The 15,946-nt window shown below is 47.9% G+C and overlaps 1 protein-coding gene across 1 annotated transcript in view; it reads left to right on the top strand.

Moving 5' to 3' along the window:
• Nucleotides 1-2,110: 2,110 nt before the first annotated feature.
• LOC144696086 (beta-1,3-galactosyl-O-glycosyl-glycoprotein beta-1,6-N-acetylglucosaminyltransferase-like) overlaps nucleotides 2,111-15,946 on the top strand; it is an 89,753-nt gene continuing 75,917 nt past the window's right edge. Inside the window, exon 1 of the mRNA XM_078567335.1 lies at nucleotides 2,111-2,585. The gene's annotated coding sequence lies outside the window, so the exon portion shown is untranslated. The remainder of the gene's footprint in view (nucleotides 2,586-15,946) is intronic.

Raw genomic sequence — 15,946 nt, forward strand, 5'->3', positions numbered from 1 at the left:
ACTTTAACACTTGCCATCAATTAAACCATTTCTATGCTTGATGGACATGAGTCTACATACAAAATACTCCTTCAAATGGACAATAATTTTATTGACTCATAGAAACAAGTTTCAGTGTTCAAACACATCTACAAATCAAAGAATCTAACTGGATTCTTGCAGAGAGAGCTGAGCTCTGGAATCTATTTTGAAGTTTAGTTAAGGAAAGTCAACTTTCATTTTAGGCTCCACTGCTTCAAAATTGTACAACATAATAAGGTTAACACAGGAAAACCCACCCGAGAACCATTTTCTGCAGTTTCCTTTACAATTAATGAATTGTAGTAGTGAATGATGTTATTATACACAACTTGTTTCTTATGCTGAGAGCTGGAATAGTACAACACAAGCACCATCTTCTTCTCCTCACTCTTACTAATTATTATGTTTGGTTTATTGATTTTCATGTGGTCTTACACTTGGCATTACTATGTCATCTTACTCTGAATTATTGGATCAAATGTGTTGTGCATATTTTTCAGGATTATAGCTCTATCATTTTCAACTTGATTTTTTCATGAAAACTGGCAACTAACAGCTCTTTTGAAATCCAACCCAGTCAGAGGACAATTTTGTTTTAAAGAAATTAAATGAGGATAGTTAATTCTGACAATGCATCATGGTGTTTGAGTAGAAAATGTAACAAAATGAAAACCAATAGAAACATTCTCCTGTGAAGTAAAAGTGATCAATGACAAATTCAAGCAATATATTAATGGAAAAAAATGTTAGTTATAATTGCAAGTTTCAGCAATAAATCATGATTGCCAATTACGTTAGCGCCTAACAATAATGCTTCTACACTTAAAATATGAATAATATTTAATGAAGGATATATGACTGAGTATTTATTGTTAAACTGCCTGTCAATGTTCCAATATGTCACTTAATGGTAATTCCTATAGTTTATGAGAAAATTTACCTGTCTATAGACATAAGAAAGGAAAGAAGGAATACTTGTAAACCACCGGAATAATAACCATAAACCCAGAAGCTAAACTTGTAGTCATAGCAAATTTCCATAATGCACATTTTTGTTTTGCTAATATTTTGTGAATTTTGTGTTAAATGTGGTGATGTAAATTTCAGAAAGAATTAAATTATTACTTGCATATCAGAAATAATATGTGGATTAATGAACCACATCAGCATTAACCAAATGGAGCTCATTGGGAGATAGGAGGGTGGGAACATGAAAAAACTTTCCCATCACACTGGCAGGGGTAAGGGCGGGTTGATGTAGAAAGCAAAGGTGTTGGGGATAAAGCAGATAGGAGGCTGCAGGTGAGAGGCAAGGGATAGAAACAGGAGAAGCAAACTGTTTCCAGTGGTTGATGAGCCTAGAATGAGAGGCAAACACACAAGATTAAATATAAGAAACTTAGAAGAGAGAGCAGGAAAAATATCTTCATATAGAGAGTTGAGTTGTGAGATTATGGAATTCACTTCCAAAATTGGTGGTGGAGGCAGAAACTATGTCAACAGGCAAGATTATATTGGATAGACGGATGAAGGAAAAAGATTTGAGGGGATGTGGGAACAGGGTGTGTAAATGTGATTAGGACTATTTACAAGTGCAGTGAATTCATATTGCATCTTACAGAAATAGTGTTGGTCCACTGCCCTGGGTTGGGTGTGAATATAATGTATTAAAGCTTAGTCCAGATTCCCCAACTTTGGCAATGGCCTGAGTTAATTTTGAGATACTGTCGTTATGACACTTGTTTTTACCATTGCTTCTCCTGCCTTTGCCATTTAATATGCACAAATAAAATCGCTTTGGAGCATGATTCAAAAGCTAAAAAATTCAGCCAAGCACAAGCAAAAAATGTAAACGCATCTTGTACCAGCCAATTAATATCATAAGTCTATTGCGACCTCTGAATCCAGGCAAAAAATGTTGGTCAATTTTTAGTGTAACACTGGATTAGTTGTTCTCATTGCCACCCACTATCAGGTAAAATGTGAAATAAAGCGTCATCTATATTTGTGAGTTTCCTAATGTGGGCTCTGCTGATTCATCCTCATCAACAGAATTTGGCTTCCTCTTTAAAGTCTACACCCCAAATCTGGTTCGTACTGTTGTATCATCTTTTATTTCTACTGTCATTGCATTGCAGACGTTGCTGTGAGGAGTTCGAGAGAGTTAGGGGGCGCCCAACTGCTCTCCACACGTGTTTAAGTAAAAAACTCGCAACCGCAGCAGCAGTGAACTGAAAAGCGTGAAGGGGAAGTGTTCTTGCTAACTGACTATTGATCACTTCCAGTCAGCTCCAGTTCAAAGTACCCTTGGGGTAGGAGACAACTGCGAGAAGAGCCCAGCCAAAGAAACAGCACAAAGAACAGAAAGAGCGCTGCAGAGAAAACGTACTGTCGGCACCAGTATTCTCCAGGCTGCCAGCGGGTTTATTTCGCAGCCGCTGAGCGCTCTCACCAGCAACCTTACTTACCTAAGGAGCCAAAAAGAACAACATGAACCTCTTGTTTCGTCGATCTGACTAGGAAGACGCGATGAGCTCCAAAACCGCACAGGCGCTGATTTGATTGTAAGTTGTTTCCTGTTTCAGTTCGTTTTTTAAACTTTCAATGTTGTCACAACGATTTCAGTTTCAATACAGAAATGTTGACAAATTAAGTTGAATACAGTATATATGCCGAACCTTTGTATCGAAGCAGCACAGTTACAGCTTTTACAAAATACACAGGCATATATTGATCTCCGTTTTATTGTATTTTCCCGGACCCAGAGATGTGTTCAGCCCTTGATTCATTATTTGGAGTTTAAATAGTCGCTTTTTGACATTTTTAAAAATATGGCCAATAGAATATATGATCAGACGATTTCCCGCGATGCTGCTCAGCAGCTCTTCCTCTTTGACCTGTAAGGTCGTGAGTACAGGGAGCATATTCCAATACCGTCTTGAATGGTGGAGCAAGAAAATTTGATGAATTTTAAGAAGGTTGGTTGTTAGAAATGCACCATGCAAATACTGTGACTAGGCGGGTTAGACGAATGAAGGTCTTCATGCCTTCCTGTAGCTATTTCTACGTTTTAAGGAAAATTGCTGTCTTACAATATATACTGGGATCCCGCTATAACGTAGTCCACAGGGTCCATATCTCAAGACTGCGTTATAGGTGAAACTGCATTATAACAAAGTCATTTTAAAAATGCCAAGCCAGGAGCCACAACAATAAAAGAAAATTAAGACAATCAATTCAAAAAGCTTAAATGTTAATGCTTCTGGTAACAGGAATGAGATTATACATTAAGATAAAAGCAAAAAACTGCGGATGCTGGAAATCCAAAACAAAAATAAAAATACCTTGAAAAACTCAGCAGGTCTGGCAGCATCTGCGGAGAGGAACACAGCTAACGTTTCGAGTCCGTATGACTCTTCAACAGAACTGTCCTCTCCGCAGATGCTGCCAGACCTGCTGAGTTTTTCAAGGAATTTAATTTTTGTTTGAGATTATACATTGTTGAATGCATGTAGAACATGGAGATCAGTTAGCTTGATTGGCTAGACTGTGATGCAGATCAACGCCAGTGGTTTTTTTTTTGTAAAAATATACTTTATTCATAAAATATCTTCAATCACATTCCAAACCATTTCAAAAACAACATTACAAGGGTACAATCCAGGTTAAACTTTTACAAAATGTATCACCAGGTGCATCAGTACAAACAATATTACAATCATTTACAGCCTTTCATTTTGATCTGTACAGCCCGAGGGGCTCTAAACAGTTCCCAGTCTCTCGGTGCGCTGTGGTAGAAAGGTCTTAGACAGCGACCCTTCCCCATTGCGCCTTTGCGGCAGCTGCCCCAAGCTTTAGTGCGTCCCTCAGCACGTAGTCCTGGACTTTGGATTGTGCCAGTCCGCAACAATCGGTCGGGGACAACTCTTTGTGCTGGAAGACCAACAAGTTTCGGGCAGACCAAAGCGCGTCTTTCACCGAGTTGATGATCCTCCAGCTGCAGTCGATGTTTGTCTCGGTGTGTGTCCCTGGGAACAGCCCGTAGAGCACAGAGTCCTGTGTCACAGAACTGCTCGGGATGAACCTCGACAGCAACCACTGCATCTCTCTCCAGACTTTCTTTTGCAAAGGCACAATCCACAAGGAGGTGAACAACGGTCTCGTTCCCACCACAGCCACCTCGAGGGCAACGTGCAGAGGGGGTGAGCCTCCTGGCGTGTAGGAAGGATCTGACGGGGAGGGCCTTTCTCACCACCAGCCAAGCTACGTCTTGGTGCTTGTTGGAAAGTTCTGGCGATGAGGCATTCTGCCAAATGACTTTGACAGTCTGCTCGGGGAACCATCCCACAGGGTCCACCCTCTCCTTTTCCCTCAGGGCCTCTAGGACGTTACGTGCTGACCACTGCCTGATGGACTTGTGGTCAAAGGTGTTTTTCTGCATAAATTTTTCCACCAGGGACAGGTGGTACGGCATGGTCCAACTACTTGGAGCGTTCCGCGGCAGCGTGGCCAGACCCATCCTTCGCAACACCGGGGACAGGTAGAACCTCAGCACGTAGTGACACTTGGTGTTTGCGTACTGAGGGTCTACGCACCGCTTGATGCAGCCACACACAAAGGTGGCCATCAGTATGAGGGCGATGTTGGGCACGTTTTTTCCCCCTTTATCTAGAGGCTTGTACATCGCGTCCCTGCGGACACGATCCATTTTCGACCTCCAGATAAAGTGGAAGATGGCTCGAGTGATCGCCATCGCGCAGGAGTCTGGAATGGGCCAGACCTGCGCCACGTACAGCAACAGCGAGAGTACCTCACACCTGATGACCAGGTTCTTACCCGCAATGGAGAGGGAGCGTCGCTCCCACATGCCCAGTTTCCTTTTCACCATAGCCACTCGCTCCTTCCAGTTTCTAACGCATGCCCCGGTCCCTCCGAACCATATCCCCAGCACCTTCAGGCCGTCAGCCCTGACAGTGAAGGGGACAAAGGATCGGTCAGCCCAGTTCCCAAAGAACATGGCCTCGCTCTTCCCACGATTTACCTTGGCTCCCGAGGCCAGTTCGAACTGGTTGCAGATGTGCATCAGTCTGCGCACCGACAGTGGATCCGAGCAGAAGACGGCGACGTCGTCCATGTACAGGGAGGCTTTTACCTGAGTGCCTCCACTGCCCGGGATCGTCACTCCTCTTATGCCCGGATCCTTCCTGATGGACTCGGCAAAGGGTTCTATGCAACACACGAAAAGGACAGGCGAGAGAGGACAGCCCTGCCTGACTCCAGATTTAATCGGAAAGCTATCTGTTTCCCACCCATTGATTGAGACTGCGCTACTGATGTTAGTGTAGAGCAGTTGGATCCAATTTCGAATTCCCTCCCCAAACCCCATTTTGGAGAGCACATCCCCCATGTAGGTGTGCGATATTCTGTCAAAGGCCTTCTCCTGATCCAAGCTGATGAGGCAGGTATCCACACCCCTGTCCTGTACATAGGCAATCGTATCCCTGAGCAGCGCCAGGCTGTCAGAGATCTTCCTGCCTGGCACAGAGCAGGTCTGGTCAGGGTGAATCACCAATTCCAGAGCGGATTTGACCCGATTGGCGATGACCTTGGACAGAATCTTATAGTCCACATTCAACAGTGAAATGGGTCGCCAATTTCTAATTCCCTCCCTTTCCCCCTTGTGCTTGTAGATGAGGGTGATGATGCCTTTCCTCATGGATTCTGACATACTACCGGCCAGGAGCATACTCTCGTACACTCCTAGCAGGTCTGGGCCGATCAAGTCCCACAGAGCCGAATACAACTCCGCCGGCAAGCCGTCGCTTCCGGGAGTTTTACTCTTCTCCAAGGACTCAAGGGCCTTAGTCAGTTCATCAGGAGTTAGCGGTTTGTCCAGGCTCTCCCGCGTACTGTCGTCTAAGACCTCCGTGATAGAGGACAGGAAGGACTGGGAGGCCGTGCTGTCCGTGGGCTTCACGTCATACAATCCGGCATAAAAGGATTTGCTGATCCTCAGAATGTCGGACCGTGATGACTTTACTGAGCCGTCTTCTTCCTTCAGGCTGCTGATCACAGAGCGCTCTCTGTGTACCTTTTGGAAGAAGAAACTTGAGCACGTCTCATCCTGCTCCACAGAGCGGACTCTGGAACGGAAGATGATCTTGGAGGCCTCCGAGGCAAAGTGCGAGGCTTGCTGGCCCTTCACCTCTTGGAGCTCCTCCTTGACATCGACCCCCATCAACTGCAGCCGGAGCAGGTTCTGCATCTTTTTCTGGAGTCGGGACATTTCCCTCTGTTCCTTTCTAGCTTTCTGGGTGCCTTTGAGGATGAAAAAACCTCTTGATGCTTCCCTTGTTCAAGCTGAGTAAGAGAGTGTGGAACAACAGCAACCTGACTGAGAACACCAAACTGCAAGTCCACCAAGCCTGCATTCTCCAGCGCACCCCTCTACAGTGGTGAGACCTGGACAGTATAAGCTATGCAGTAGGAAAGGCTGAACAGTTTCCATCTTCACTGTTTCAGATGTATCTTCAGCATCTCTTGGCAGGAAAAGGTCACCAACTCAGAGGTTCTGTGGCATGCTAATTCCATCAGCATACACTCATTGCTAAGCCAACAAATGTTTGCGCTGGCTCAGCACATTCATCGGATGGATGATGACTGTTGTGGTGATGGGGGAAGAAGAAATAAGAGGTCCATGCTTACATCATCTGCAGCTTGTGAATCACAAGTTTGTAGAATGAAGGAAAAGCTAGAAGAGAGAGGAGGATTAGGTATGCAGGTGCACTCACATTGAATCCTGCAGTGCCACTAGTGGCCACGACCTCAACCATGCTCTGTCCCATGATGGCCATCATTATCCCCTTCTTTATCATAAGATCATGGCCAGGATTTTTAGGATGGTAGGGTTTCCCTTCAATGAGTGTTAATTGGCAGGAGGCAGAACATCTGCCCTTCACTCGGGAGGAAGTCCTGCCTCAAAAGGCTGCCTGCCAATCTGATTGACTAGCAGCTCTCTATTCTCAGCAGTGCCAGAAGCTGCTATGGACAGGACTGGGACTACAAGCAGTCCCCAGAGAGCCCCAGGAGTCCAGGGCCATGGAAGTGTGGGTGTCTCAGGGTGGGGTGGGGAGGTGAGGCCCAGGGAGGCGTGCAGGGGGGCTGGAGTGTTGGTGGAGAGGCCGGGAGGTGGAACGAGTAGTGCCCGATGTTCTGGAGGTGCCCCCCACCCTCCACCTCCTGGCCTGAGGCCTGAGTATGGTCACCTTTTGGGTTCCCCCTGACCCTGAACTCCTCCCAGCCTGAAAATTGAGGCTTTGTGGGAAACGGCCCTCAACTGGTCAATAATTGGCCACCTAAGGGCCTCAAATGGGGTAAGGGTGGGCGGACTGCCCAGGCCTCAGCCGTCCCAGCACAAAATTGTTGCAAGGTCAGGCTGGGCAAGAGCCCGGTGGGAACCCATCTGAAAAATTTTATGGCCACCCCACCCCAAACTCATAATGCTGGCAGTGGAATGTAAAATTCTGCCTCATAAGAAATAGGAGCAGGCATAAGTCACTCAGCCCCTAGAGCCTGCTGTGCAATTCAGTAACATGAATTGAATTAATAACCATGCAGACTGTGAAATATAAAGTATATACGTTAACATAACTGCATATATGGTATATATATAACTACATATATATGGAATGAAACTGGACGGACCACCTGGCATTGACCTAGAAATGACAATGGCAATGGCAACCCTGTCGACCCTGCAAAGTTCTCCTTATGAACATCTGGGGGCTAGTGCCAAATTGGGAGAGCTGTCTCACAGACTAGTCAAGCAACAGGCTGACATAGTCATCCTCATGGAATCATGCCTTACAGATAATGTCCCGGACTCCACCATCACCATCCCTGGGTATGTCCTGTCCAACTGGCAGGACACACCCAGCAGAGGTGGTGGCACAGTGGTATACAGTCAAAGCGGAGTTGCCCTGGGAGTCCTCAGCATCAACTCTGGACCCCATGAAGTCTCATGGCATCAGGTCAAACATGGGCAAGGAAACCTCCAGCTGATTACCACGCCCCCCACCCCCCACCCCACCAACCCCCCCGCCCCCCGCCCCCCCCCCCCCCCCCCCACCCCCTAGCTGATGACTCAGTGCTCTTCCATGTTGAACATCACTTGGAGGAAGCACTGAGAGTGGCAAGGGCACAGAATGTTCTCTGGGTGGGGGACTTCAATGTCCATCACTAAGAGTGGCTTGGTAGCACCACCACTGACCGAGCTGGCCAAGTCCTAAATGACATAGCTGCTAGACTGGGTCTGCAGCAGGTGGTGAGGGAACCAACAAGAGGGAAAAACATACTTGACCTCATCCTCACCAACCTGCTTGCTGCAGATGCATCTGTCCAAGACAGTATCGGTAGGAGTGACCACCGCACAATCGTTGTGGAGATAAAATGCCGCCTTCACATTGAGGATACCCTCCATCATGTTGTGTGGCACTACCACTGTGCTAAATGGGATGGATTTTGAATAGATCTAGCAACTCAAGACTGGGCATCCAGGAAGCGCTGTGGGCCATCAGCAGCAGCAGAATTGTACTCGAACACAATCTGTAACCTCATGGCTAGGCATATCCTCAACTCTACCATTACCATCAAGCCAGGCGATCAACCCTGGTTCAATGAAGAGTGCAGGAGGGCTTGCCAGGAGCAGCACCAGGCATACTTAAAAATGAAGTGTCAACTTGGTGAAACTATAACACAGGGCTACTTGTGTGCCAAACAGCGAAAGCACCAAGTGATAGACAGAGCTAAGCATACCACAACCAACAGATCAGATCTAAGCTCTGCAGTCCTGCCACATCCAGCCGTGAATGGCGATGGACAATTAAGCAACTCACTGCAGGAGGAAGCTCCACAAATATCCCCATCCTCATGATGGAGCCCAGCAAAAGATAAGGCTGAAGCATTCGCAACAATCTGCAACCGAGTGGATGATCCATCTCTGCCTCCTCTGGAGGTCCCCAGCATCATAAATGCCAATCTTCAGCCAATTTGATTCACTCCACGTGATATCAAGAAATGGCTGAAGGCATTGGATACTGCAAAGGCTATGGGCCCTGACAATATTCTAGCAATAGTACTGAAGACTTGTGCACCAGAACTTGCAGCGCCCCTAGCCAAGCTGTTCCAGTATGGCACCTACCCGGCTATGTGGAAAATTGCCCAAGTATGTCCTGTACACAAAAAGCAGGACAAATCCAACCCAGCAAATTACCGCCCATCACTCTACTCTTGATCATTAGTAAACTAATGGAAGGGGTCATCAACAGTGTTATCAAGCGGCACTTGCTTGTTCACTGATGCCCAGTTTGGGTTCCACCAGGGCCACTCAGCCCCTGACTGCATCACAGTCTTGTTTCAAACATGGACAAAAGAGCTGAACTCCCGAGGTGAGGTGAGAGTGACTGCCCTTGACATCAAGGCAGCATTTGACCGAGTGAGGCATCAAGGAGCCCTAGCAAAACTGGAGTCAATGGGAATCAGGGGGAAAACTCTCCAGTGGTCGGGGTCATACCCAGCACAAAGGAAGATGGTTATGGTTGTTGGAGGTCAGTCATCTCAGCTCCAGGATATCACTGCAGGAGTTCCTCAGGGTAGTGTCCTCGGCCCAACCATCTTCAGCTGCTTCATCAATGGCCTTCTTTCCATCAGAAGGTCAGAAATGGGGATGTTTGCTGATGGTTGCACAATGTTCAGTACCATGCGCGACTCCTCAGATACTGAAGCAGTCCATGTCCAAAAGCAGCAAGACCTGGACAATATCCAGGCTTGGGCTGACAAGTGGCAAGTAATATACATGCCACACAAGTGTCAGGCAATGACCGTCTCCAACAAGAGAGAATTCAACCATCACCCCTTGATGTCCAGTGGCATTATCATCATTGAATCTCCCACTATCAACATCCTGGGGGTTACCATTGACCAGAAAATGAACTGGACTAGCCATATAAATACTGTGGTTACAAGAGGAGGTCAGAGGCTAGGAATCCTGCGACGAGTAACCCACCTCCTGACTCCCCAAGGCCTGTCCACCATCTACAAGGCACAAGTCAGGAGTGTGATGGAATACTCCCCACTTACCTGGATGAGTGCAGCTCCCACAACACTCAAGAAGCTTGACACCGTCCAGGACAAAGCAGCCTACTTGATTGGCATCACATCCACAAACATTCACTCCCTCCACCATGGATGCACAGTAGCAGCAGTGCGTACCATCTACAAGATGCATTGCAGGAATTCACCAATGCTCCAAACCCACGACCATTACCACCTAGAAGGACAAGGGCAGCAGACAGATGGGAACACCGCCACCTGAAAGCTCCCCTCCAAGTCACTTGCCGTCCTGACTTGGAAATATATTGCCGTTCCTTCACTATCGCTGGGTCAAAACCTTGGAACCCCTTTCCTAACAGCACTGTGGGTTTACCTACACCACATGGACTGCGGAGGTTCATGGAGGCAACTCACCACCACCTTCTCAAGGGCAACTAGGGATGAGCAATAAATGCTGGCCTAGCCAGCAAAGCCCACATCCCATGAATGAATAAAAATAACATAGGTTTAGAAAGTTGATCATTTTGATGAATAATTGTTGTTTTATGAGATTCGAGAATTTGGAGTTTGATTTTCTTATCTGTGTACAACTGAAAAAGGGAAATGTGTTGGATGGTAATGTTTGAAAATTCCCCATGAGCTTCAATGTCACTTATCATTAGCAAGTTGAGGGCTGGAGAGTTTCTGTGTCACAAGATTTTACATGCTCCTGCCAGGAGTGTTTCCGGTGGAGGGGGTTGTGGGGGGGCACGCAAAATGGGGGAGGCAGGTGAAATGCCACCCCACTACCTTCCCTCCCACCCCTGAGCTCACCCCAGTAATAAGGGGGAGTGGGTGAGTGCTGAAGTCAGCAGTTCGCTCGCTATATTTAAATAGAAAATCAAGAGTCAATTAGGCTTGTTACCAAGCCTCTTGATCCTGATATTATGCTGCCCATGCCATTAAATGTTGGCGTGAACAGTCGGGTGGGAGTGGGCAGCCTGATTTTTTTAAACAATCTCCTCAAAGGGCAGGAAGGAAGTGGGTTCTATTTTTAGGGGCTGCCCTTTGTCAATTAGTGTGTGCCCCCCCCCTGCTAAGATAGAACCGGCCTTTCTTCCTACTCGCCAGCAGCCTAAAACCCACCCCCTGCCCTCTCCCTGATGTGCCCAAACCATCCCTGTCCAAGACCCTGGACTTGCCTATTTCCAAGGATCCATGGGCCTCCTTCCTCCTCTTGCAATCCTGGCAGCGCCCACTAACACGCTTTTGGGGCTGCCGGACAATTAGATTGGCTGGAAGTTCCGGAGGGCAGGACTTCCTCCTCAGTGAGGGGCAGAAGTCTTACTCAGCTCTTGTTTAGCCCACCCACAGTGTGTTATGGCTGCGGGGCAGGCTGTTGTGGAGCGGGTTGGCTCCACACCGACTTTGCTTCTGATGGGGCAGTGGGGTTGGGGGTGCGGGAGGAAAGTGCCAGTCTGCAACACTCGGTCGGGGACAACTCTTTGGACTAGAAGACCAACAAGTTTCAGGCAGACCAAAGAGCGTCTTTCACCGAGTTGATGATCCTCCAGCTGCAGCTGATGTTTGTCTCGGTGTGCGTCCCTGGGAACAGCCCGTAGAGCACAGAGTCCTGTGTCACAGAACTGCTCGGGATGAACCTCGACAAAAACTACTGCATCTCTCTCTAGACCTTCTTTGCAAAGGCACATTCCACAAGGGGATGAACAACAGTCTCTTCCCCACCACAGCCATCTCGAGGGCAACGTGCGAAGGGGGTGAGACTCCTGGCGTGTTGGAAGGATCTGATGGGGAGGGCTATTCTCACCACCAGCCAAGCTACATCTTGGTGCTTGATGGAAAGTTCTGGTGATGAGGCATTCTGCCAAATGACTTTGACAGTCTGCTCGGGGGACCATCCGACAGGATCCACCATCTCCTTTTCCCGCAGGGCCTCTAAGACGTTACGTGCCGACCACTGCCTGATGGACTTGTGGTCAAAGGTGTTTCTCTGCATGAATTTTTCCACGAGGGACAAGTGGTATGGCACAGTCCAACTACTTGGAGCATTCCGCGGCAGCGTAGCCAGACCCATCCTGCGCAACACCAGGGACAGATAGAACCTCAGCATGTAGTGACACTTGGTGTTTGCGTACCGAGGGTCTATGCACAGCTTGATGCAGCCGCACACAAAGGTGGCCATCAGGATGTTGTGCACATTTTCTCCCCCTTTATCTAGAGGCTTGTACATCGTGTCCCTGTGGACAAGGTCCATTTTCGACCTCCAGATAAAGCGAAAGATGGCTTGGGTGATCGCCATCGCGCAGAAGTGAGGAATGGGCCAGACCTGCGCCATGTACAGCAACAGCGAGAGTGCTTCACTCCTGATGACCAAGTTCTTACCCGCAATGGAAAGGGAGCGTCGCTCCCATGTGCCCAGTTTTCTTTCCACCATAGACACTCGCTCCTTCCAGTTTCTCTGAACCATATTCCCAGCACCTTCAGGCCATCTGACAGACTCCCCTGACTGATGATGGTGAAGGGGACAAAGGGTCAGACAGCCCAATTTCCAAAGAACGTGGCCCCGCTCTTGCCACGATTTACCTTGGCTCCCGAGGCCAGTTCGAACTGGTCGCAGATGTGGATCAGTCTGTGCACCGACAGCGAATCAGAGCAGAAGACGACGACATCGTCCATGTACAGGGAGGCTTTGACCTGAGTGCCTCCGCTGTCTGGGATCATCACTCTTCTTACACCCGGATGCTTCCTGATGGACTCAGCAAAGGATTCTATGCAACACACAAACAGGACAGGGGAGAGAGGGCAGCCTTGCCTGACTCCAGATTTAATTGGAAAGCTTTCTGATTCCCACCCATTGATTGAAACTGCGCTACTGACGTTTGTGCAGAGCAGTTGGATCCAGTTACGGATTCCCTCCCCAAACCCCATTTTGGAGAGCACATCCACCATGTAGGTGTGCGATATTCTGTCAAAGGCCTTCTCCTGATCCAGGCTGATGAGGCAGGTGTCCACACCTCTGTCCTGTACATAGGCAATCATATCCCTGAGTAACACGAGGCTGTCAGAGATCTTTCTGCTGGGTACTGTGCAGGTCTGGTCAGGGTGGATCACCAACTCCAGAGCGGACCTAACCCACTTGGCGTTGACTTTGGACAGAATCTTGTAGTCCACATTCAACAGTGAAATGGGTCGCCAATTTCTAATTTCCTCCCTTTCCCCCTTGCGCTTGTAGATGAGGGTGATGATGCCTTTCCTCATGGATACTGACATGCTGCCGGCCAGAAGCATACTCTCGTTCACTTCTAGCAGGTCTGGGCCGATCAGGTCTCACAGAGCCGAATACAACTCAGCCGGTAAGCCGTCACTTCCGGGAGTCTTACTGTTCTCGAAGGACTCAAGGGCCTTAGTCAGTTCATCAGGAGTTAGCGGTTTGTCCAGACTCTCCTGTGTACTGTTGTCTAAGACCTCCCTGATAGAGGACAGGAAGGACTGGGAGGCCACTCTGTCTGTGGGCTTTACGTCATACAATCTGGCATAAAAGGATTTGCTGTCCTCAAAATGTCGGACTGTGATGACTTTACTGAGCCATCTTCTTCCTTCAGGCTGCTGATCACAGCGCTCTCTCTGTGTACCTTTTGGAAGAAGAAACTTGAGCACGTCTCATCCTGCTCCACGGAGCGGACTGTGGAGCAGAAGATGATCTTGGAGGCCTCCGAGGCAAAGAACAAGGCTTGCTGGCTGTTCACCTCTTGGAGTTCCTCCTTGACATCGACCCCCATTGACTGCAGCAAAAGCAGATTCTGCATGTTTTTCTGGAGTCGGGACATTTTCCTCTGTTCCTTTGTAACTTTCTGGATGCCTTTGTGGATGAAAAACTTCTTGATGTTTTCCTTGATCACTTCCCACCAGTGTATTAGGGACTCAAAGAGGGGTTTCACGGTTCTCCAACCTTTGTGGTCCCTCTTGAGTTCCTCAATGTTCTCTGGGGTCAGCAGTTGCACGTTCAGCTTCCATGCCCCCCTGCCAACCCTCTGGTCTCCCTGTAAGTGACAGTCAGCCAGTAGGAGGCAGTGGTCAGAGAAGAACATCGGCTTGACGTCGGTGGATCTGACTGTGAATGCACGGGACACAAACAGGAAGTCTGTCCTGAAATGGATGAACCCGTCTGGCCGCGACCAGGTGTATCTACACTACGCTCCATCTGCAGGGTTGCTGAAGATGTCGTGCAGCTTGGCATCCTTCACTGTTTCCATCAGGGATCTGGACGTAGCATCCAATCTGCTGTCGGCCCTGCCAGATCGTCCAGCTGCATCGATGATGCAGTTGATGCCCAGAATGACTGGCCTGGAGGTCGCCAGCAGCAGGTGGGAGCTGCTGAAAGACCACCAGCCGCTCGCTCTTTTGAGCTGGGGCGTACACATTAATTAACCAGAGTAGAGCATTCTTGTACACTACGTCTGCTACAAGGAGGTGCCCGCCCACCATCTCCTTTACCTCAGAGATGGTGAAGTTGCCTCCCCGCAGCAGAATACCCAAGCCGGACCGGAGGAACGTGAGTAGTTTCATCCTGACCAGATCGATGGCCCATGGGACCACCATCATGACTATTGCCTGTAGGAGCTGAGGTGCAGTTCTACTCCTGTAGAAACAGCAGGTCAGCTTTGCACAGTTGAGGCACCTTGACAAAATTCTTTGGAATCAATTCATTTCCTGATAACCATTTCCAACAGCCACAATGCATCTCCCCTTTAAGTACTGCTAGCCGCTTGTGATATTAGCCCCCTGTTATGGACAGGAAGAGTTGGTGGGACAATTTTTCCCCTTTTTTCTCACCTCTCTGTTGACCACAAGATATATTTTTTGAGAAGGGGTATTTTAAACATTTTGAGTGTTGTGACCTTAATGAATTGACATGAACAGGCTTGCTGGAAGTTTAAAACAAAGAAAGGATAAATGTTTATTTACACAACACACAAAAAGTAAATACAACGAAACAGCCACTCTGACAAACACAGAGACACCCAATCACACAAGAAAATATGAGTTCCAGTGATGAAATATGCACATAGATTACTCAGAGTAACAAGAAACAATTCACCTGTTCTTAACTAGACCTTTAAGATGAAAAGCATTGCAGGCCTGAAAGACTGGCTCATTGAAGACAATGGAGATTGGAGGTTCCTGGGTTTTTCATACAAGATTATGGGCAAGCTTCTGCAGAGAATCTCTATAATCTTGCAGGTGAAAACAAATTAGCCCTTTTTTCACTGCCTGAGATGACTGTCTGTATGAGGCAGGGTTCTTTTCTTCTTGCTGGATGATAATCTCTCCATGTTGCTGGGCCCAGACTACCTTGTTGGGTTCTGTTGTGGAATAATAAGGTGTCAACCCACTCTCCTGTTAGTTCGGGTCATGTGATGGCAGTTTTGATGTGTCCCATTGTCCACATAATGGGTTGGAACCAAGGTGATTGATATACAATGTGGGGAGGAGACAATTGATAACCCATCAACATACCAGTTATGATTAGCTCACTGAAAGCCCTTATTTGACATCCCACCTTCATGGTGCCAACTGGTCTGGTAGCCATTGTCTTTTAAACTCATTCCATTGAAATGGTGCAGGGGGAATCAATTTGAATGGCGAAAACACATTTGCATTTTTAATTAACTTCTTAAACATTTCTCTTTGTCCAGAAACTATGGGCAGAATTTTTCCGTCGGCGAGTTGGGGGCAGGGCCCGCTCGCCGACGCGAAATGACATCGGGCGGAACCCCCGATGTCATCCCGCCCCATTTAAATATTCAGGAAGGCG

The sequence above is a fragment of the Cetorhinus maximus genome, chromosome 2 (genome assembly GCF_964194155.1).
Source record: "Cetorhinus maximus chromosome 2, sCetMax3.hap1.1, whole genome shotgun sequence".
Lineage (NCBI taxonomy): Eukaryota > Metazoa > Chordata > Chondrichthyes > Lamniformes > Cetorhinidae > Cetorhinus > Cetorhinus maximus.